The sequence below is a fragment of the Giraffa tippelskirchi genome, chromosome 9 (assembly GCF_054371585.1).
Source record: "Giraffa tippelskirchi isolate mGirTip1 chromosome 9, T2T-mGirTip1v1.2.pri, whole genome shotgun sequence".
Taxonomy (NCBI): Eukaryota; Metazoa; Chordata; class Mammalia; order Artiodactyla; family Giraffidae; genus Giraffa; species Giraffa tippelskirchi.
In genome coordinates this window covers 136,343,928-136,367,220 of record NC_137283.1, presented here as the reverse complement: position 1 = coordinate 136,367,220, position 23,293 = coordinate 136,343,928, and the positions used below count along the sequence as shown (strand labels likewise).

At 41.5% G+C, this 23,293-nt stretch overlaps 1 protein-coding gene and 1 pseudogene across 2 annotated transcripts in view; one reads left to right on the top strand and one right to left on the bottom strand.

Annotated features, from left to right (window-relative positions):
- The window catches only part of LOC145521926 (uncharacterized), a 73,631-nt gene that overhangs the window by 29,049 nt on the left and 21,289 nt on the right, over positions 1 to 23,293 (bottom strand). The window lies entirely within an intron of this gene.
- LOC145521759 (V-type proton ATPase subunit C 2-like) lies at positions 10,231 to 11,709 on the top strand (annotated as a pseudogene). The gene is made up of 2 exons (XR_014065664.1): positions 10,231 to 11,067; positions 11,182 to 11,709. The product of XR_014065664.1 is annotated as a V-type proton ATPase subunit C 2-like (transcript).

Sequence of the window (23,293 nt, the reverse complement as noted above, 5' to 3'; positions counted from 1 at the left end):
TTAATGCCAACTTTACAAAGAAAACACTAGAAATACTAGGAAAATTTATCTCAACTGTAACTTACAAGAGCTGTCCATTCTATCTATGACCCAAAATTAAATTTTAAAATTAATTCCTTTCTTATATTGAATATAACAACACTATCTTTGAAAGAAAAGGTCACTGAATCAAAAGAATGGCATCACTTTAGTGATGTCCAGTTACCAGAGTAATTTGCAGAGCTACTACACCTATGTAAATGCTTCCAATTTAAACGGAACGCTGATCATAGTAAGGAAAGTGCTATTGATGGGCAGCCATGTATAGCTTTTTTCCCCTAAGATCTATTTTAAGTCTAGTAATAAAGCTAAAACAATTTAATTGAGTTATATTTGACATACAACATTATACAAGCTTAAGATGTACAATCTATTGGTTTGATGCATTTATACTGCCTAATATAGCAAAATTTTGAGGAATAATTTTCTGGATGCATTTCTGAAAAACTTCTTTTATTTTTATAGAATGTAACTGCCAAAATTGGTCAGCAGTGAAGAATGTGGCTCCTCAAAATTAAAATTAATTAAAAAGTGACATGATGTCTACAATGTCACATGAATGTCCAATCTAGTAACCATTTCTGTATAAGAAGAATCTTGGAGCAAATAAACATTGATCCTGTCAAAAAGAATGTCCTTTCTATGAAAGGAATATATGTACTAATTTTATTACAAATCACCATATTCTGGTGGGATTTTGAGTCTCTCCTTATTGTAAATAAAATTCAGATTTTCTATTAATTGACCCTATTTGCATAAGATATACAGAATGACTTTGTGGGTTTTTGTGATTAACAGAAAAAAATAAGAATACAATAGAAAAAGGGTATCATCAATGGAACAGAAATTTCAAGGAATTTCTAAAAGATAGAAATCAATTGAGCTTACGTTGATGAAACACTTAGTGAAGAGAAGCCACGAAGCAAAATAGATGTAGTTATGAGAAAGAGCATCCAAGGAGATTGGAGCTGTTTTTCCAAAGAGTGCCCTGGGAGAAGCTACAGCTCCCAGCCCCTATGGACAGAGTTAGGTACAGCAAAGGGCATGAAAGAAGCCAGCACTGGGCAATCACCTCAACCTACTCCTCCACCACCCCAAGAGACAATATTTAAATGACAATGAGCAGATCATATTTAAAAATAGAACTCTGGCTCACAACCTGCAACAACCTGTCTGGAAAACCAACCCCCTTATCTGCAGTAACCAGCCCAGAAAGTCAGCCTGCTAGATGGCAAATTTGGAGGAAGTCTGACTACTATCTCTAGTAACAATCCAGGAAGCTAAACAATAACTTCTGAACAAATTGGCCCCGAATGGCCATGACTTAATAATTGACCACTTCCCTAATTTTTGTCTTTACTTCCAACTTAGGACTAGCTAAAGAAAGCCAAATGTGCACCCTCAACCAATCACATAGGTTGCCCCACTTCTTGTTAGCCTGCCTACAGCCCCCAGTCAGGGCAGATCTGCAGCCTTCTCTTTGTTCGATTGCAAAGCTCTTCCACTCCTCTGCTGGCCTTAAGTCTCTGCTAAGACACACATGATGATAACTGACTTTCTTGCAGCTCTGAATAAATAGCCTTTGCTTTCCTCATTGGTTGGTCTTCATTTATTTCCACAACACAAAAATAGCTCTCTAAGAGAAGTGGGTGTCTGCTTCAGAGAGCTCCCAAGTGGAAATCAAGATGCAGCAAAAGCCCAAGTTAACCGCCAACTCTCTCATGGTTATTGTGTAAACTGCCCTGTATTCATTGGAATTTATGAAATAAGTACATACCTGGGTTGCAGATATCATAACATGGAAGCATTCTCCACTAGCCTCCCCATGACCTTCTGAGGAGGATTCTGAAGGGGCCTATTGCTCTCCTAGAGGGCCTTTTTGATATTGATGAGGGGAATCAAAGAAGAGAAGATTTGGCAGGAGCTGAAAAAAGAGAGGCAATTTTATGGCTCTTGCCTTGGCAGGCGGGTTCTTCACCACTAGCACTACCTGGGAAGCCCCATGGAAAGGGCAAGCGCCTACAAAATAAATCTTAAAGGGAAGAAAGCGGACAAGATGGCTGATGGGAGGAAAGAAGCCATGTGAAAATGTCACAGTGGTGCTTAGTGAATTTCCAATCTAAGACTGCATGGAATGCCTCCTGTTTGCCTTCTGTAATAATATCCATATTCTAGGACTTCCCTGCTGGTCCAGTGGTTAAGAATCTGCCTGCCAGTGCAGGGGACATGGGCTCTATCCCTGGTCTGGGAAGATTCCACATGCTGCAGGGCAGCTAGTCCTGTGCACCCTGCTCCACAGCAGGCGAGTAGCCCCTGCTCACTGCAACTAGAGAAAGCTCTCCGCAGCAATGAAAACAGAGCACAGCCAAACTAAATAAAAATTTTTTAAAGTCTATATTCTAGAAGCTGCTCTTAGTTAAGTAGAGGCTGCATTTCCCAAAGCATTACATATTTTTTATTTGTTTATAGTTATCTTTTTAAGGTTTTGTCACCATAATAAATTGGGTTTACAGAAAAGTGTAAAAAATTCAAGACAAAACTACTCTTCATAAAAAAAAAAGAGGCTATTTTCTGGATGGTTCTCAATCAAATATATTTCAAGACTGAATAATTTCAGGAGATGGAAATTAAAACTTCAAGGAAGACTTTCTACTATGTTCTGCCATTGGGAGTTACTGAAACATAAAAACACATGAATGGGAAATATCTTAAAACGCAGGAATGTTCCTAGAAAATAATTGAGACGCTTTCATTCATATATGCCTTAAGAAGGAAATAATAAGAGCTCATATTCATTGAGCACACATTGCATTCCTGGCACTGTGGCAGGCACATCCACTTTATAGATGAGAAAGCAACAACCCAGAGAGCTTAAGTCACTTGCCAAGGTCACACAGGTAGGAAAGAGCTCAGCCAGCATTCTTAATCACTACACCAAATTGTGAACTTCTTTCAGGAAGAAAAAGAAACCCTTCCTTTCTGGGCCCATTCGAATAAAATTCAAAACACAAACCAAAGTCAAATCAAAAACAAAGCCTTCACCAATTACCAACCAAAATTTCATTTTGCTAGATACCGTCATAATTTTACCAATAGATGGCAGTGTTGGCTGGAGAAAGTCTGACCAGCAGACGGCCTGTGATCCTTACAGAAAATTCTGGCACTGTACAACAAGCAGCTCTTCATGGCTTTTTAGAAGAGGAGTATAGCTGCTGCTTACATAGCGACACTGTTGCTTTATTATTTTATGATATTTGTCCAACTTTCAAGCATTAAGTTTACGCTTGGAGCAAAAGAAAATTCTGGAAACCTTAAATTCACAACAGTTCTGAAGGAGGACTTTTGTTGGACTCACTTTATCAGAGAGAAACAGTGCAAGCACGAAAATAGAATTTAAGCATGTTTATATACCTTGTTGGAGAAGGAAACGGCAACCCACTCCAGTATTCTTGCCTGGAGAATCCCATGGACAGAGGAACCTGGCAGGCTGCAGTCTGTGGGGTCGCAAGAGTCGGACACAACTTAGCGACTAAACTACTACTACTAAAATTTGCATCGAAGAAGGAAATGGCAACCCATTCCGGTATTCTTGCCTGGAGAATTCCATGGACAGAGGAGCCTGGTGGACTGCAGTCCCTGGGGTCACAGAGAGTCGGACACGACTGAGTGACTAACACACACACACGTACACGTACCTCGTGTTAGCTGCTCTATCATGTCCTGTCTCATGGGCTGTAGATCTCCAGACGGTAGCTCTAGCCATGCTGTCCATATGTCACTTCAGAAACTTAAATATTTATTTTTATCTTATTTACTTGAAAAGAGAAGCAAAACACATCTTCCCCAGAACTGAAGAACTACCAAGTCAAAGGTTTTTAAAGTTAGAGGGTAATTAAATTTTAAATCCCTTCATTATGGTAGATTTACTGAGGTGAAGCATCACAATATAAATAAAAGCATTTAATAGAAAATCCCTTAAATCTTTTGTCTTATGTAAATATGGTTTGTAAATATTTACTTGCCTGATTTTCCAATGGTACTTGATTTTATTCAACCTGTTTTCTAATAGTGGCTAAAATCACTTTGTGTTGAATAAATGTCAACATTGTTACAAATGCTGAATATTTCAGAGAGCTGCTACACCAAAATTAAAGGAAACTTCTCTAAGCTGCTTTGTCTTAGGGCTCAAACACTGATTTATATGGAATTACTTGCTGTTAATGCCTGTCAACGATTTTTTAAATCATGAACAAGTTTAGACAAGAAATATCTCCTTTGACATTTTGTTTGTTGTTGTTTAGTCTCTAAATCATGTCCGATTCTTTTGTGACCCCATGGACTGTAACCCACCAGGTTCCTCTGTCCATGGAATTTCCCAGGCAAGAATACTGGAATGGGCTCCCATTTCCTGCTCCAGGGGATCTTCCCAACTCCAGGATTGAATCTGTTTCTCCTGCATTGGCAGGTGGATTCTTTGCCACTGAGCCACCTGAAAGGCCCCCTTTCACCCAGAAGTAATTATTTTTTTGTTGATTCTACCTATTTTGAGGTTAATCATTCTGGAATTTTAATTGTGTTGGTGCTTCAGTGACTGTACATCAACGTGTCAGTTTCTAACACAAACAATAGGAACCAGAGCTCTATTAGTAAGGAATTTATGGTGGCTCAGCAGGTAAAGAATCCACCTGCCAATGCAGGAGACATGGGTTCGATCCCTAGGTCAGGAAAATCACCTGGAGAAGGAAATGGCAACCATTGTTTTAAGTGGTGCTTTAAGTGATACTTTGGTGCTTAAAGCACCACTTAATGGCTGCCTTAAGTGATACCCAGATCTTCACAATTAACTTATGAACTTGGTACTAATTTACATCAAGTGAATAGTGAATTGGCTTGATATCTGAAGAGCAGGAAATATTGACCTTGGCCGTGGGTATGAAATTCCTTCCTCAATTGCCAAGAAATGCCAACTGGATAATCAGGGATTATCTATGGCTTAGAGCAAATTGATTTTGTCCATCAAAGAAAATTCATTGAACAACTACAGTATGCTGATACTATGCTATAAATCAGTTAAGAAATCTGAATTTAGTCTCTGCTCATAAGGAATATAAACTTTGGTTATATCACTGTATTCATTTTTAATCCGTAATTTAAAACAACATCTACTGAGGAGGCTCTTACCTGTCTCTGCTTCTTAATAAAATTCCTAGGAAAAAAGAAATAGATGACGAAAGAAAGAAATTTAGGAAAGCTCAAAACACTGAAAATTAAGAGTCTAAGAGAAATTTTCTTAACTCTAATGTACAACCTGGATGGAAACACCTAGCCAGTACTGTGACATGGGAAACTGCACAACCCTAATACCTTGCAAACCATCAGCTCCTGGCCCGGAAATACAAGGACTAGACTAAAAAGAACACTGGGCATTTCTTCCCCACCCCACCCCCCCACCATGACTGTTGCTTTTGTAGATGCAAGATTGCCATTCCCCTGTCTACCCACCATTTCTGTGCTCCTTTCATTATCTTTCTTCTTACATCCATTTAGGGATGCAACTTGAGGAAGACAGCTGGACAAGAAGCAGGAAAGGCAATGAATCTGGGAATATGTCATTTCCATAACTAAAGTGGGACAGTTAGAGAATGCCAGCTCTGTAGGGAGTTGTTTTTTCACTTTCTCTTTGTGTTCAGTGTCAGAATACTGGTAGAGAGAGCGGGATAAAATCCCATTGGTGCCACAGAACAAAGCAAGGTGAATGTAATTTGTTAGCTGCTAGAATTTGGGCTAGGAGCTGGATATACTAACCTATTAATATTAAAAGCTACAAATTTAAAGAGAAATTCAGCTAGCAGCCAATTGTCAGAAAATAAAATTAAGGGCACACATTCACCCAATTTGGTAGATTCTAGATATGTATAGTCATCCCCATCATGGGACTATAAATTTGCAAGCAAACAAATGAGAAAGCATAGCATACCATTAGCTAATATTGCATAACAACCACAAAATCTTGGTGACATGCAACAATTAATATTTATTCCCATGGATCTGTGAATCAGCTAGGGATTGCTGATCTAGATGGGACTCAGTGGATATATCCCTTCACAGAGGTGAATTTTTTTTAGCGATAATCTAACTTACTATATACACAACAAACAGTATAGAGAATTTGAAAATGATTTACAGAACAAGAGACTCAAAAAAAAAAACTCATGATTTAAAAAAAAATTTTAAAGAGGAAACCTATTAAAAAATGATTGATCATAGAAGCCAGAAGAAAAAACAGAGAAAACTGAAATTTTCAATAAAATTCAAAATGATATGGCCTATATGAAATAAGACCAGAAAGTTATAAGGAGAGAAAAAGCTAAAATTGAAATGAAAAAAAGGTAATGAGACAGTGAAAGTAGAAAGATAGTGAAAGAGTTCGAATGAACTTAAAGATGTACAAACAATCAAAAAATCCACTTTTGAAGTTGATTTGTTATGGGATAAAACCCAACCAGTGATGTATAGAAACCTTTTTGCCATGTTGAAAAGACAGTAGAAAATAGACATTCTTGCTATGAAATAAAGTTTCCCAGAGTGGGGTGCGGGCAGGGGAAGTGACCAAAGCAATTGAAACAAGCAATAATTATACACATTACTGGGGGGAAAAGAACATTTCCTGAGTTGTGTCAATGCCCTTCAGCCAAAGGCCACCAGGAACAGAGTTGTAGTTAAACAGGTTGGTTTTATCAACTTATTGTAATGAAGAAAAACACAGACAGCGTGGAGAACTGTGTTAAGAGGGTGTGAGTCACGACTGTAGGATTTGGGCTTGTGTTAGGTGATTTTTGGCTTCCCTAATAGCTTGGTTGGTAAGGAATCCGCCTTCAATCTGCCTTCAGGAGACCCCAATTCGATTCCTGGAGAAGGGATAGGCTACTCACTCCAGTATTCTGGCCTGGAGAATTCCATGGACTGCATAGTCCACGCAGTCACAAAGAGTCAGGCATGACTGAGCAACTTTCACTTTCACTTTAGGTGATTTTCAGCAGAGTTCAAGGAAGTCAGGTACTCCTTTGGATATGATGCTGCCAGGAAAAAAAGAATCATCCTGTGTTTGAGTATGCATACACTTCCTAGAGCTGCCATAGCAAAGAACCACAAGCTAGTTGCTTTAAATGAGAGAAATTTGTGATCTGAGAGTTCTGGAGGTTGGAAGTTCAAGATCAAGGTGCTGGCAGGGCCACGTTGCCTCTGAGGGCACTGGAGAGGTCTCTGTTCAGACCTCTCTCCTGGCTTCTAGGTAGTCCCTTGGTTTGTGGTAGCATAATACCAATCTTTACTTGAAGTTCGGCCTGGGTGCATGTCTGTGCCCAAATTTCCTGTGCCTAAAAGGAATCCAGTCACACTGGATTAGGGGCTCAGGCCACTTCATTGTGATCGCATCTCAACTGTCTCCGTGTACAATGACCACTTTTCTAAACAAGGTCACATTCTGGGGCACTGAGGGCTAGGACTTCAAAAGCAGGTATCTTAGTGAATCTTATCTAGAAAGAGAGAATGCTATAATTAGTAAAGAAGCAGTAATCATTTCTACATGCCAGGCTAGGGGGATGTTTGGTCATTTTGTTTTTTTGGCTCGGAGAACATTTACCTTTTTGTCTGTGCTCAGGCATGATTACTTCATGAATTTGCTTTTGTCCTGGTCCATCATGGTCACAGATGGTCTTGACTGGTGCTGACGTTCTGTGTTAAACATCATTCTGATGTCTTCATTTAATGGAAAAAGATGAAAGTTAGCTCTGAGTGCTAGCAAAACCAAGACCTAAAGGATAATATTGAGCAACTCCCTGCTACCAAGGTCTGCTTTTCTCACTCTGTGTCTACAGTTTTGATGAAGAGCAGATGAATCAGGTCACAGGATCTTAACCCACGATTTCCAGGTCTTCACCATAGCTGAAATGTTGCGGATCAGGGGGTTTTCCAGAGAACAAGAGTCCCTATTTCTGTCTTTAAACTATTTAAGCCTTCAAACTTAGCTCTTATATAACTCTCCTTTGTGTGGAGTTCTTTTTCAGTCCTCTCCAAAAATGCCAATTTTACCCTAGTTTAAAAACTGGCAGTAGAAAGGCAAACTAAAAAATGTATTTTCAAAACATATGAAGTAGTCAATCCCTGTGTTTTATATATAAAGAGAAAAGCTGATTCCATTCCATGGAAAGTCAAGGGCAGAAAGCTATACTTATAAGTCCCTTGGATATATGGAGCTTTCAATAGCTCCATATATTTTTGTTGCATTAAGAAAGTTCTGAATTACTGTCATAGTAAGAATTGTTTCTAGTGTTTTAGCAAGGGTGAAAGAGGTTGATGCCAGGTGTGGTCATTGCTGAGAAACTTTGAAGTCAAACTATGCAAAGCTCCAGATTTATAAGTAGCCAAAAGGGATATATAAACCTATTAGAAATCAGGATTGGGAAAATGGGTTTTATTTTATTACTAAGAGCTGAATCTGCTGAATCATCATTTTTCAGCTATAGATTGGATCATATAGCTGAATCATATTGTATCATATGTCTGAAGACAGACATTCTCTGATTCTATCATGAGATTTATCAATACGGAACATTTTATGAACAATGGCAAAGTTTAGGATTAAAGGACATTCACAATCAAGACATTGTTTCTAGAGTAAATGTCATTGTTTTGTTCTGTTGTACTTAGTATTCCCTTAAAATATGTAGCTAAAGTGAACTTCATTAAACTCTGAAAATCAGTTCCCAGATGTCTTCCCTTCTGTTGTATTCCTTTCACATTATTGCTGATTAAGGACCTGGTACCACTTTAGTAAAGATGTAAAATGATGGCTTGTCTGTTTAATTCCAACCTGCTAAGGAAGTTCTGTAAAGGAGTTTCAAAATCCAAACTACTGTTATTATGTGCTTCTGTGGCTAATAAATTTAAATTCCAAAGAAACAAAGCAAAATTCTGTAAATTCTGCCCTTAACCACCCCCTTCTCTTCTGGGTTGAAAAACTTTTTATCAGCAATTGGTTTATAATCCTCAAATTGATAGCTTCATTTTACAATTAATCTAAATTAAATACAATATCAATGGTTAATATTCTTCAGTAAAAGTTTTTTAATCATAATGTACTTTACACCTTAAAACAAACAGTATTGTTTACAATATCTAGAACATGGAAGCCACCTAGATGTCCATCGGCAGGTCAATGGATAAGAAAGCTGTGGTACATATACACAGTAGAATATTAATCAGCTATTAAAAAGAATGTATTTGAATCAGTTCTAATGAGGTGGATGAAACTGGAGCCTATTATACAGAGTGAAGTAAGTCAGAATGGAAAACACCAATAGAGTATACTAACACATATATATGGAATTTAAAAAGATGGTAACGACAACCTTATATGTGAGACTGCAAAAGAGACACAGATATAAGAACAGACTTTTGGACTCTGTGGGAGAAGGCGAGGGTGGGATGATTTGAGAGAACAGCATTGAAACATGTATATTAGCATATGTGAACTAGATCACCAGTCCAAGTTTGATGCGTGAAGCAGGGCACTCAAAGCCGGTGCACTGGGACAACCCAGAGGGATGGGATGGGGAGGGAGGTGGGAGGGGGTTCAGGATGGGGACCCATGTACACCCGTGGCTGATTCATGTCAATGTATGGCAAAAACCACCACAATATTGTAAAGTAATTAGCTTCCAATTAAAATAAATAAACTTTTTCTTTTTTAAGAGAAACTATAAGAACTTAAAAAAAAAGAAACAACAAGAAGCCGCTGCCTCCCGGGAGCCGGCCGCGCGCTTCGGCCCCGCGCCCGCCCGCTGCCTACCCGCGCGGCCCTCGGGCTCCCGGCAAGGACGCGCGGCGGCTCGAGGACCCGAGGCGGCGAGGCGAGAGGGCGCGCGTCGCGACCCGGGGGACCAGAGCGAGCTGCCCGCCTCCCCTTGGTCCCCGCTCCTCCTCGGCCCACGCGCGCCCTCCTCGAGCTTTCTCCGTGGGAACCCGGGAGCCGGCGCCTCTGCTGCGCCCTCGCAGGGGCCGGGGCCGGTGGCATCTCCTCGGGGCCAGTTTGTCCCCAGGCCATCAGCGATCAAGAGCGAAAGGAACTGCGTTCGGTGTGCGCGAGCTGGATCAAAGAAGACTGGAGAAACAGAAACATGAAACAGAAACATGTCGGAGTTTTGGTTAATTTCTGTCCCTGGAGATAAGGAAAATTTACAAGCCCTGGAGAGGATGAACACAGTAACCTCCAAGTCCAACCTGTCTTATAACACCACGTTCACAATTCCTGACTTCAAGGTGGGGACCTTGGATTCCCTTGTCGGCCTCTCTGATGAGCTGGCGAAGCTCGATATCTTTGCTGAAAGTCTCATAAGGAGAATGGCCCAGAGCGTGGTGGAAGTGTTGGAAGACGCCAAGGGAAAGGTCCAGGAGAACCTTCTGGCCAACGGAGTTGACCTAACGTCCTTTGTGACCCACTTCGAATGGGACATGGCCAAGTATCCCACGAAGCAGCCTCTGGTGAGAGTGGTGGACACTCTGGCAAAGCAACTGGCACAGATAGAGACAGACCTGAAGTCCCGAACGGCCGCCTACAACACTCTGAAGACAAACCTAGAGAATCTGGAGAAGAAATCCATGGGAAACCTCTTCATACGGACCCTGAGAGACATTGTGAGCAAAGTAGACTTCGTGCTGGATTCCGAGTACCTGCTCACACTGCTGGTCATTGTCCCCAAACCGAGTTACGTACAATGACAAAAAACCTACGAATCCCTCTCAGACATGGTGGTCCCATGGTCAACCAAGTTGATCGCTGAGGACAAGGAGGGCGGCCTCTTCACCGTGACTCTGTTTTGAAAAGTGATCGATGGTTTCAAAACCAAAGCCAGAGAGAATAAGTTCACTGTACGAGAATTTTACTATGATGAAAAAGAAATTAAAAGGGAAAAGGAAGAGATGACCCAACTGCTGTCGGATAAGAAGCAACAATATCAAATTTCCTGTGTTGCTCTTTAAAAGGGATCATCCACCTTCCTGGACCACAAGGTTAAGGTAACCCCTCTAGGGAACCCCGATAGGCCTGCTGCGGGGCAGAGCAACAGAGAGGGAGAGAGTGAGGGCCCACTGCTGCGATGGCTCAAGGTCAACTTCAGCAAAGCCTTTATTGCCTGGATCCACATCAAGGCGCTGAGAGTGTTTGTGGAGTCTGTGCTCAGGTATGGACTGCCAGTGAACTTCCAGGTGGTTCTCCTCCAGCCTCATAAGAAGTCATGCTCCAAACGTTTAGGAGAGGTTCTGAACTCCGTCTTCAGGCATCTGGATGAAGTTGCAGCTGCAAGTATATTGGATGCATCCGTGGAGATCCCTGGACTCCAACTCAGCAACCAAAACTACTTTCCTTACGTCTACTTCCACATCGACCTTAGTCTTCTTGACTAGAAAGATGAGCTGGTGCCGCTAAACTTGAGTATTCATGTGAACTACTACAGGCGCTTCTTCTTTCCTCTAGCCAGAGAACAATTTAAGTATCCTACATAATTTAGATTTTAAGAGAAATTGCTCATGAAGATTAGTGACAGTTGTATTTATTTTTTGTAAGTTACAAGAAAGAAATGTTCTCAGTCCTTTGAAAAAAAAAAAAAGAAATAACAAGCAGTTTTGAACTCTGTTAAGAGTAATGGCTACCCACTACAGCATTCTTGCTGGGAGAATCACATGGACAGGGGAGCCTGGCAGGCTACAGTCTATGGGGTCACACAGAGTCGGACACAACTGAGCATCTAACAGTAAGGGTAATGCTGAGCAATGTGATGTAGCTGGAAGAACATGTCCTTGGTTCAGACTAGGCTTCCATGCTTTGCAGTGTCTCTGTGGCCTTAGATGGGCTTCCTTGGTGGCTCAGCTGGTAAAGAACCTACCTGCCAATGCAGAAGATGCAAGGAATGCAGGTTCGATCCCTGGGCAGGAAGGAAGATCCCCTGGAGAAAGAAATGGCAACCTACTCCAGTATTCTTGCTTGGAAAATTCCATGGACAGAGGAGCCTGGAGGGCTACTGTCCATGGGGTTGCAGAGTTAAATATGACTGAGCACACACGCACACACACACGTGGCCTCAGATAATTTTTCAGATATTCAATTTCCTAATCTATAGGGTGGTGATCAAAAGATAGTGAGACTATCCAATGAGAGAGTGGATGCCAAACATCAAATATTATTTTTTTAGTTTTCTGTTTTTTTTTAAATTCCTTCTTTACCTAAGTGTGGACTAGCTATACCAATCCTCTAAAAGAAAACACTTAAATAGTGCACACTGTACTAGGCACTGTGAAATATACATATTTCATTTATGTTGTCAAAGGTCTAGCAGGAAGTGTAATACTGAGCAATTTGATGTAGCTGGAAGAAAATGTCCTTGGTTCAGACTAGGCTGAACCTAAAGGAAGGAGATGGAAAGGCCCCTGAATTCTGCTCTCCCGTCATGTTTTTGCCTTAGCTTCCCTGTGTTCTCATTCCCTCCTTTTTCAGGCTGAGCCTCCTCCTATTCTGTCTCAACCAGATTCCTATGGAATCCATGTGCTCTTGGCCATCAGCCCATCCTCTGGTGGCATGGTAAGTCGCTTCAGTCATGTTCAACTCTTTGTGACCCTATGGACTGTAGCCTGCCAGGTTCCTCTGTCTGTGGGGTATTTTCAGGCAAGAATTCTGGAGTGGGTGGCAATTTCTTTCTCCAGGGGATCTTCCAGATCCAAGGATCACACCCACATCTCTTATGTCTTCTGCATTGGCAGGCAGGTTCTTTACCGCTAGCACCACCTGGGAAGGCCCCATGCTCTGATGGAGCGGTTCTTAATCCTTGGATGTGATGGACCAACACACCTTTTTTTTTGTTAAATAGAGACCATAATTAAGTTGCCCTGTTTTTATTTCAAATGGAGAATTTTTTGAAAGCGACTACTATTGCCACCACCATTTCTGTTTTTTAAAGGATATTTTAACACCAAAAATAGTTAGAAAGGCATAATCTCCAAATAAAGGAAAACCTTTTAAATTGAGTGATTTTCCTTCATGAAAAACTCCCTGGATGGTTTTTATTTTTCTCATTTTGTTTCAGTCTGGTAAAAATGTGGGTGCAAAGGCTGGCTTTTAAAATTCCCTTCTGTTTTTCTTTCTATTTTCTCTTTCATCTGTTTTCTTTCTCTCCCTCCTTATCAAAATGTAACTATCTTGTGCTATGTTTCCTGAAAGCCTGCCTAGTGACAGGAATTAATTTAAAGAGTCAAATTTATGATAAAAAGTAGCTAAAGATGCTACTACTCCTTTTAATTTTTTTCTACCTACTAATGGCTTAAATAAGAAAGATGTCTTATTAAATAAGACAAATAAGAAAGATGTGGTAGGATTGGTTTGACTTGTAAGTTCAAAGATGTCATTAAGAATTGGCATCCCTCCTTTTATTATTCCAGCTGCATAAATCTGGCTCCCCTTCATGTTCACAAGATTGTGGCAAATGCTGTCTGCGTGATTTGTTTCTTCAACCACACCCAGGGAGAAAGCTCGATCACACTTTATTTATTTATTTGGCCACATGACACAGCACGTGGGATCTTAGTTCCCCAACCAGGGATCAAAAACATGCCCCTGCAATGGAAGCATGGAGTCTTGATCACTGGGCCTCCAGGAAAGTCTTGAGAGTCCCTTGGGCTGCAAGGAGATCCAACAACCCATCCTAAAGGAAACCAGTCCTGAATATTCACGGGAAGGACTGATGCTGAAGCTGAAACTGCAATACCTTGGCCACCTGATGCAAAGAACTGACTCATTTGAAAAAACCCTGATGCTGGGAAAGATTGAAGGTAGGAGGAGAAGGGGACGACAGAGGATGAAATAGTTGGATGGCATCACTGACTCAATGGACATGAGTTTGAGTAAACTCCAGGAGCTGGTGATGGACAGGGAGGCCTGGCTTGCTACAGTCCATGGGGTCGCAAAGAGTCGGACACGACTGAGTGACTGAGCTGAACTGGGGGAGCCTAGTGGGCTTAAGTCCATGGGGTTGCAAAGAGTTGGACAAGACTTAGTGAATGAGCACACATGAATGCTTACCACCAGGAGAGAACCATCATTACATCAGACAGCATCATTACATTTTGACAGCAAAACTGTTGTGAAAGTCATATTGAGTCAGACATATATTTTCATCAAGCAACTGCCTGTACCACCAGAAGACTCATTTTAAAGAATAATGTTAAGAATTGACTATTTTGTAACTGGCCAGAGTCCCATCTTTCCAAAAATGAGTTCTTTCTAACAAGGTATGAAGCCTGAGTTCCAGTGCTCAACTTTCAGTGACACACTCGGGAAGAGTTAAATTTTACCTTATCTTTCTTTCTTTTTTTTCTTTAGTTTTTTTGTTTGTTTGTTTGTTTAACTTGTTTGTTTGGCCAGCCAAGTGGCATGTGAGATCTTAGTTCCCAGACCAGGGATGGAACCCATGCCCCCTGCAGTGGAATTACAGAGTCTTAACCACTGGACCGCCAGGGATGTCCCTGTGTAGTCTTTCTTCTTTTTAATCAATGATGAATTTTAAATCAACCCACCAAAATGCCATTCCCTTAAACTACAAATGCTATTTTAACAAGATGAGAGGAATAAATTTTGGAGTATTTATTTGCATTTTATTCTTAATTCTATAGGAAAACTGAGGAAGGAGAGTTGTTTTTCCTCCTCTCACATCATAAGAAACTAAATTCCAATTGCTCCTTGGCTTCTGGGATATTTTTCTTGCAGAACAGAGGGTGGAAGCCACTCAGAATAAACTCTTTCCTGCCCCCACCTGCCCTTCAGTTCTGGAAGGATAGCCCACTGAGAGTGGAAGAGCCAGGACTGGCCAAACAGGGATGCTGGGAGTATTGGGTCCAGAGCCTGAGAAAGAACAGGTGATCTGAGGTTCAGGATGGGCAGGTGCCTGAACCCCAAGAGCATAAGATGTCCATTATGAAGTGGCTCAAAACTGGTAGAGGAACTAAGTGCTTGTGTATGGGGATTCCACTTATTCCTTTTCTTGATGATTCTTCTCATATTGAGAGGCCACCACAAGAGTCAAACAACTGACCTCTCTCCATCCATAAATCTCTGTGCTCAGTGGGAAGAGAAACAACCTCTCTGATGAATGAGTTAGAAGAAGGAATTAGGCCTGCACATCCCAGGTCTTCTCCATTTTTCTTTGCTCTGTCCTACTGTCAGTTTTCCGGGATTTGCCGTAATAGAGGTAAATTGCAATTACCCAGATCAGCCTTGGCTGGGTGGGTGAACCAGTCTAACTGGATGGGTGAACCCAGCCTAGCTCTGGAGTTTAGTGTTAGCAAACCATTTGGCCATTTTTCCCAACAGTCTTGTCACTATCATAAGTGGTACTTTGATCTCCATCTGCACTATTTCTGCATTTATTTCTCAGTTGGTCCTGAGCTTAAGCAGGAGGCAAAAGAGAAGGCTATGTATTAACCCCTTCAGACACCAACAACTAAGAGTCATGGCCCTGGACGCCTATGGAACAGATCTTCCTGTCCACTTTGAGTAATCATTCATTCACTTATTCAACAAACATTGACTACCCAGTGGTAGGAATGTAACAGGTGGGTGTCTCAACCACAACAGTAATGTGGTGAAGACTAGAAACTTTTGTTGACGCACCATGTGAGTCTTCAGATCCTTCAGAAAGCCCCTGCAAAACATAGCTGACGTATTTAATTTAGAATAATTCAGTCTTTCCCACATGTAAATACTGTAGCTCATATAACTGCTACTAGTTTGTTTGTTTTGAAAAGGTAGCTGTTACTGAGAGATTTGGAGGGTAGGATAGGAAGCAGAAAACTAGGGGCTTCCTTCAATCTAGTTACATGGACAGTGTAAAAGTTGATCTTTTTTTTTTCCACAAAACTATTCTATTATTTGGGCAAAAAAAAATCCTAAACTGGAGTAAATGAGGCTCAAAGAGAGGAAGTTTAAAATACTAAATAATGAGAAAAAAACGAAATGAAGCAAACAAAAATCAGACTTTTCTAACAAAAGCCCAACTCCTAAATAATTTTTTAGAAAACAAACTAAAAAAGTTACATAAAATGTTAAAAACAAAATAAAAAGCTAAAAGTAGCCTTCTCTTCTCTCCATACAAAAATTGTTAAAATTACTGTACAGAATGTGTGTGTGCTAAGTCACTTCAGTTATGTCCAACTCTTTGCGACCCCATGAACTGTAATCTGCCAGGCTTCTCTGTCTATAGGATTCTCCAAGCAAGAAAACTGGAGTGGGTTTCCAGGCCCTCCTCCAGGGCATCTTCCCGACCCAGGGATTGAACCCGCATCTCTTAGATCTCCTGCATTGGCAGGCAGGTTCTTGACCACTAGCACCACCTGGGAAGCCCATTGTACAGAGAAGGAAATCCAAAAATGTTCATTTAAGCATAGTCAGATTTAATGTAACATCTAAATACCTGGATGAGCAAAACACCATATTTCTGAGAAGTGAATATTACTTAATATGACCGAATAAAAACAAAATAATTATCTTCCTCAAGACTTTTGAAAAATACATTGCAGTCCCTATTCCTTACTTAATTCAGAACTCCAAGAAAAAAGACCTGAAGATCCTAAAGTCATAAAGATTATTCTTATTGTCACTTCTAATTCTTATGTTTGACTGGGGCCAAATGCCAAAAGCATTTAAAACTTTTCCATTTTCTTCTCATTTACCATAATGTTTGCCAAACCTAAAAAGGGAGTGTGAGAAATAACTTTAGTTAAGTTTTTTGTTTTTTTTTTAACATGTGGGGGGAAAAAAAAGACATATGACTATGCCAGTTCCTACCATGCTCTAATCATAGAATGTTGGGTTTAATTTGCATAATAGCTGTTGCAAGTAACTTGTCCCTTAGCAAGTAACTCTGATTCAGCAAAGTCGTGAAGTGAGCAAATAGTCTTCTGGCCCAAACTTTTTATGGCCTGGGCCCCTCTCTGCCCTTCTTCCACTGTGGTCTCTGTAATACCCTACTAGGAAATTCCTAATTTAGTGTTAGTGGATCTCCCAAGTAAATTTTTATTTTGAAGATATGCAAATAAGAAATGCAAATGGGCAGCCTGAGTTAGGAGAAGATTTCTTCTATATAATTCTGTATCTATGTCTGTATTATGAGGTAACACTGTGCTATATTTGTTTGTGCCTCTGGCAAGAATACACAGAAGAACTGTACAAAAAAGATTTTCACGACCCAGATAATCATGATAGGTGATCACTCACCTAGAGCCAGACAGCCTGGAATGTGAAGTCAAGTGGGCCTTAGAAAGCATCACTACGAACAAAGCTAGTGGAGGTGATGGAATTCCAGTTGAGCTATTTCAAATCCTGAAAGATGATGCTGTGAAAGTGCTGCACTCAATATGCCAGCAAATTTGGAAAACTCAGCAGTGGCCACAGGACTGGAAAAGGTCAGTTTTCATCCCAATCCCAAAGAAGGCAATGCCAAAGAATGCTCATACTACCACACAAATGCACTCATCTCACACGCTAGCAAAGTAATTCTCAAAATTCTCCAAGCCAGGCTTCAGCAATATGTGAACCGTAAACTTCCAGATGTTCAAGCTGGTTTTAGAAAAGGCAGAGGAACCAGAGATCAAATTGCCAATATCTGCTGGATCATCAAAAAAGCAAGAGAGTTCCAGAAAAACATCTATTTCTGCTTTATTGACTATGCCAAAGCCTTTGACTGTGTGGATCACAATAAACTGTGGAAAATTCTGAAAGAGATGGCAATACCAGACCACCTGACCTGCCTCTTGAGAAATCTGTATACAGGCCAGGAAGCAACAGTTAGACTGGATGCAGAACAACAGACTGGTTCCAAATAGGAAAAGGAGTACGTCAAGGCTGTATATTGTCACCCTGCTTATTTAACTTATATGCAGAGTACATCATGAGAAACACTGGACTGGAAGAAGCACAAGCTGGAATCAAGATTGCTGGGAGAAATATCAATAACCTCAGATATGCAGATGACACCACCCTTATGGCAAAAAGTGAAGAGGAACTAAAGAGACTCTTGATGAAAGTGAAAGAGGAGAGTGAAAAATTTGGCTTAAAGCCCAACATTCAGAAAACTAAGATCATGGCATCTGGTCCCATCACTTCATGGGAAATAGATGGGGAAACAGTGGAAACAGTGTCAGACTTTATTTTTTGGGGCTCCAAAATCACTGCAGATGGTGATTGCAGCCATGAAATTAAAAGACGCTTACTCCTTGGAAGGAAAGTTATGACCAACCTAGACAGCATATTAAAAAGCAGAGACATCACTTTGCTGACAAAGGTCCGTCTAGTCAAGGCTATGGTTTTTCCAGTAGTCATGTATGGATGTGAGATTTGGACTGTGAAGAAAGCTGAGTGCCAAAGAATCGATGCTTTTGAACTGTGGTGTTAGAGAAGACTCTTGAGAGTCCTTTGGACTGCAAGGAGATCCAACCAGTCCGTCCAAAAGGAGATCAGTCTTGGGTGTTCATTGGGAGGACTGATGTTGAAGCTGAAACTCCAATACTTTGGCCACCTCATGAGAAGAATTGACTCACTGGAAAAGACCCTGATGCTGGGAAGGATTGGGGGCAGGAGGAGAAGGGGGCGACAGAGGATGAGATGGTTGGATGGCATCACCGACTCAATGGACATGAGTTTGGGTGGACTCCGGGAGTTGGTGATGGACAGGGAAGCCTGGCCTGCTGCAATTCATGAGGTCGAAAAGAGTAAGACATGACTGAGCGACTGAACTGAATTGAACTGACTCTCCCATTGGACTAAGAATTGTGCAGCATGTTTGTAACCCTTGTCTCTAGCTATAGCCATGGCACACAGTAGGTAATCAATTTATTTTTGATGAATTAATAATGAATGAATGTCTTCATATTTGGACATGTTGACAATATATGTTCTATCTTTATACATCTCAACTGCTATCTCTAGTTCTATTTTCATCTTTCCTCAAAAAGTACATTTGAAAATTGGATCTGAGTAACCAAAATGGAAATGTAACTTCCACAGAGTATAAGCAGAAAACAACTTCATTCTTCCTCTTCATTGCCTTTCCAACCTGCCCTGAGGAGGTATTCCTTCTCTGTCTGTTGAATAAAATTTAAGGCAGGTCCTAAGAATCTTATAATAACTCAGAAAATTTTTAAAAAGGAAGACCTTTAGTTACTTCTAAGTATAGGAACAGCTTTGTTTTAATACCAATATTTTTGGTTCCATGTATAGTAAGAACTCCAAAACTATTAAGTGAAGGCTTCTTTATCCAGCTCAGGCTGTCCTCAGGCTGGAAACTTGCAGTGGGGAGAAGGGGCATGGTCATAGAGTTTCCTTTCTATTTCCTTGAGCTCCTGTCTCCTCTCCCCCAGCTGACCTGGGGCTGTAACTGGGGATGGGTAATGGAGGTTCCGGGAGAAGACAACCCACTCCAGTATTCTTGCCTGGAAAGTCCCATGGACAGAGGAGCCTTGTGGGCTACAGTTCATGGGGTCACTAAGAGTCAGTCACAACTGAACAACCAACAATGGAGGTGCCAAGCAGATATTTTTCTTTGAGCACCCCTAGGGGTCCTCAGAGGCCCCTCATGAGACCTCACATCCAGCCCCCTGACATGGATGATGTATATTCTAAACAAACAGTTGTGACAGCCACTACCCTTAGCACCAGACCCAGAGGGCTTCCCTTGCCCTGATACTGATGGGATTACATCATTGGGTTGATCTCTTGTGTAGACTTCTTCCAGATGGATTTAGTTACAAACCTCACTGTCCACTTGGTCCAGAGTATACCCAAGCATCATTGAGTACACCACCTGTCCCCATGACAGCCCTCTTCCCTTTCCCTGTCTTCACACATGGCTTCAGCTTAGCCTTTTAGCTTTGTCTTCTTATGTATAGCCCCAAAATATTCCCACACACTAAGAAACACTCATCAAGCTTTGCAAATGTGTCTCTGAAGCCCTTCTCACTAGGCTTGAATAAAGAGGAAGTAGGCCTCTCATTTCTGTATGGCTGGTGTTGGGGGAAGAAAAGAGACTGGGAAAAAAAGAAAAAAAAAAAAAGAAAAGAGACTCGGCTTGACAGCATTTTTTTCAAAGGAACTCTCTCCTCCGCCTTACCTTTTTACACCCTCTGGTGGATGTTAAGACGGAAGGGTCACAGAAATAGCTTTTTAAAAAATACATTTATTTATTTTAATTGAAGGATAATTACAATATTGTGATGGTCAGGGAGGCATGGCATGCCACAGTCCATGGGGTCGCAAAGAGTCGGAAATGACTTAGCAATAGAACAACAACAAATTGTGATGGTCTCTGCCACACATCAACATGAGTTGGCCACAGGGATAGATGTGACCCTTCCCACCTCTCTCCCCACCCCATACCTCTAGGTTGTCACACATCACCAGCTTTGGGTTCCCTGCATCATACATCAAACTCTCACTGGCTATCTATTTTATATATGGTAATGTTCATGTTTCAATGGTATTCTCTCAAATTATCCCACCCTCTCCTTCTCCTGATCATCTTCCTTGCTAGCCCCATGTAGGAGGTGCAGCACCTCACTGAGGAATGTGAGAATATATGCTACCTATGATATTTGCATCAACCTTTTGAAGCTGTCATCAAAATTGAGAGCAAAAGTGCCTACTTTAGTTAGTCACTCAGTTGTGTCCAACTCTTTGCTACCTCATGGACTGTAGCCCACCAGGCTCCTCTATTCACGGGGATTCTCCAGGCAAGCATACTGGAGTGGGTTGCCATGCCCTCTTCCAGGGGATCTTCCTGACCCAGGGATCTAACCCGGGTCTCCCACATTGCAGGTGGATTCTTTACCATTTGAGCCACCAGGGAAGTACAAGAATCCTGGAGTGGGTAGCTTATCCCTTACCCAGGAGGTTTTCAAAACCCAGGAATCAAACCGGGATCTCCTGCATTGCAGGTGGATTCTTTACCAGCTGAGCTATCAGGGAAGTACATTTTAAATCCTATTCAAACACAAATGACAGAGTTTACAGTCACCTGTTGTTTCAAACCCAGACTCTTTTTAAAACAAAAGGATTAGGTTTCTGGTTCAAAATGTTAAGTGAGTATGTGAGTTACAAATAAAGAAATAGAGGAAGGAAAACAAGAGGCAATGAAATTTTAGCTGATTTCTGGAATACAGAAAGAAGACTGGGGATTGAATGACATGCCATTCTGAGCAACCTCAGGAGAAGGTGACAGGCGAGGTGGCAGATGTTCTTTCAAGCTTCAGGAAGGCTAAGCTCAGCATCAGCAGGTCCAAGGCAGGAGTGGGAGGCAGGAGGTGGCATTCCCTGGAAGGCTTTCAGCAGAATGTGGGCTAGTGGCTGCCTTTCCATCTGTCTTCCCTAACCTCACACTTAATGAACCACTGGCAAATACTCTCGTTAATGCTAGGAGGGAAAAAAAAAATACAGATGTGGTATCTAAAGAAAGGGATGACTTATCACACTGCGCTTGGGGTTAACAAGAGTGGACAGTAGCACATAAGAGTGAAGCTCTAGCCTTTTTGCCAACAAAATTAGCTTAAATGTCCTCTGCAGAGTTTCCACCCAAAGGTAAACCTTGTCATTCAGTGCATGTGTGTGTGTGTGTGTGCACATACACACACACACCTTCTCTCCAGCATGCTGGTTTCAGGAAGAGCCATGATGGGAGAACAGAGGTACTCAGTGCCTTTGGAAACTGTGTCAGTCATCTATATTCATCAGTCTTATCCTTCATAAAGAAATAGGAAAAAACACCCTAGGACAAACAGAACACAACCAAGGGGATCTGGGCAGCGCCCAGAGGCTGTCTGTGCTGGAAGCAGGAAGAACTCCAATCTCTCACATCTTGTAGAAAGGCTGCTTGATCTGGGGAGCAGCTGAAGACATGGTAGGGCATCCCAGCACAGACACCCTGACTCCTTTTGCTTATCCTTTGTGTAAATTAAGCATGACGATGGTCTTGAATGTGAAGAGAAAAAAAAAGATTGGCCTGGAGTACTGAGAAGTCTGAGCTTAGAAGCTGGTTCTTTAGGAGCCTTCTGAGCAACGCTGGCTGTGCACATCTGGAGAATTTTAGGGCCTGCTAAGCGGGAAGTTGGGCTTCCCAGGTGGTACTAGTGGTAGACCATCTCCCTGCAAATGCAGGAGACGCGAGTTTGATCTCTGGGTCAGGAGGACCCCCAGAGTAGGAAGTGGCCACCCACTCCAGTATTCTTGCCTGGAAAATCCCATGGATAGAGGGGCCTGGCGGGCTACAGTCCATGGTAGTGCAAAGAGTTGGACATGACTGAGCAACTGAGCACGCACTCACAAGTGAGAAGTTGAGTTTGGGTACCGGTCCCCCACCCCAGTGGAGGCAGGCAGAGCACTTGACTACAGAGGAAATTTCAGGCTCTGCCCCTAAGAGGAGTGAAGCATCAGGCTCAGCTAGCTTGTTGCCAAGTAACCAAGAACAGCTTCCCCAAATTAGTCATCAAGAGAGAAGGACCAAGAAAAATAAACAGAATGACTAATTCTGGAGAAATTGAAGTTTCCCCAGGGAACCAAAGAGAACTGAAAAAAGGAAAAAAAAAAGCTTTATTGTGCCCACCCTCCCAGAGTACCATTACCCACCTACTTGCCTTCAGAACAGAAGAGTTGAATTGTCAAAGCCGACACACTTGAATCACAGATCTCATCTAGCACCAACCTTCACTAATAACTCAAAGATTGCTGGCAAGAAGCAGGGACAGACGTGGCACTTCTTTCAGGAGGAGCCCCCATCTGTCAGACACAGCTTTTTAAAATGTCTCTTTCTCCCTCCATAGAATGCATTGTTTTCAGATTTCTAAACAAGGTACATGGCATAGTTGTGTCTTGTCCATTCCCCAACCAGTCATGCTGCATAACTCCATAAATCTTATGCTTTTTACAATCTTGACTCGATACTTCTCCTCCCTGGGATTAATTTTAAGTTTTACTGAGATATATCATCAATACTTTTTTCGAAGGGTAAACGGTAGAACATTGTCTGAGAATGCCTTTATTTTGCCTTCATGTTGGAGTAATGATATAGATCATTATACAGCTCTATGTTGTCTTCCCTTTATGGATCACAGCCTTTGCATGGAGAAGGGGCTTGTGTAATTCAGTGAAGCTGTGAACCATGCCATT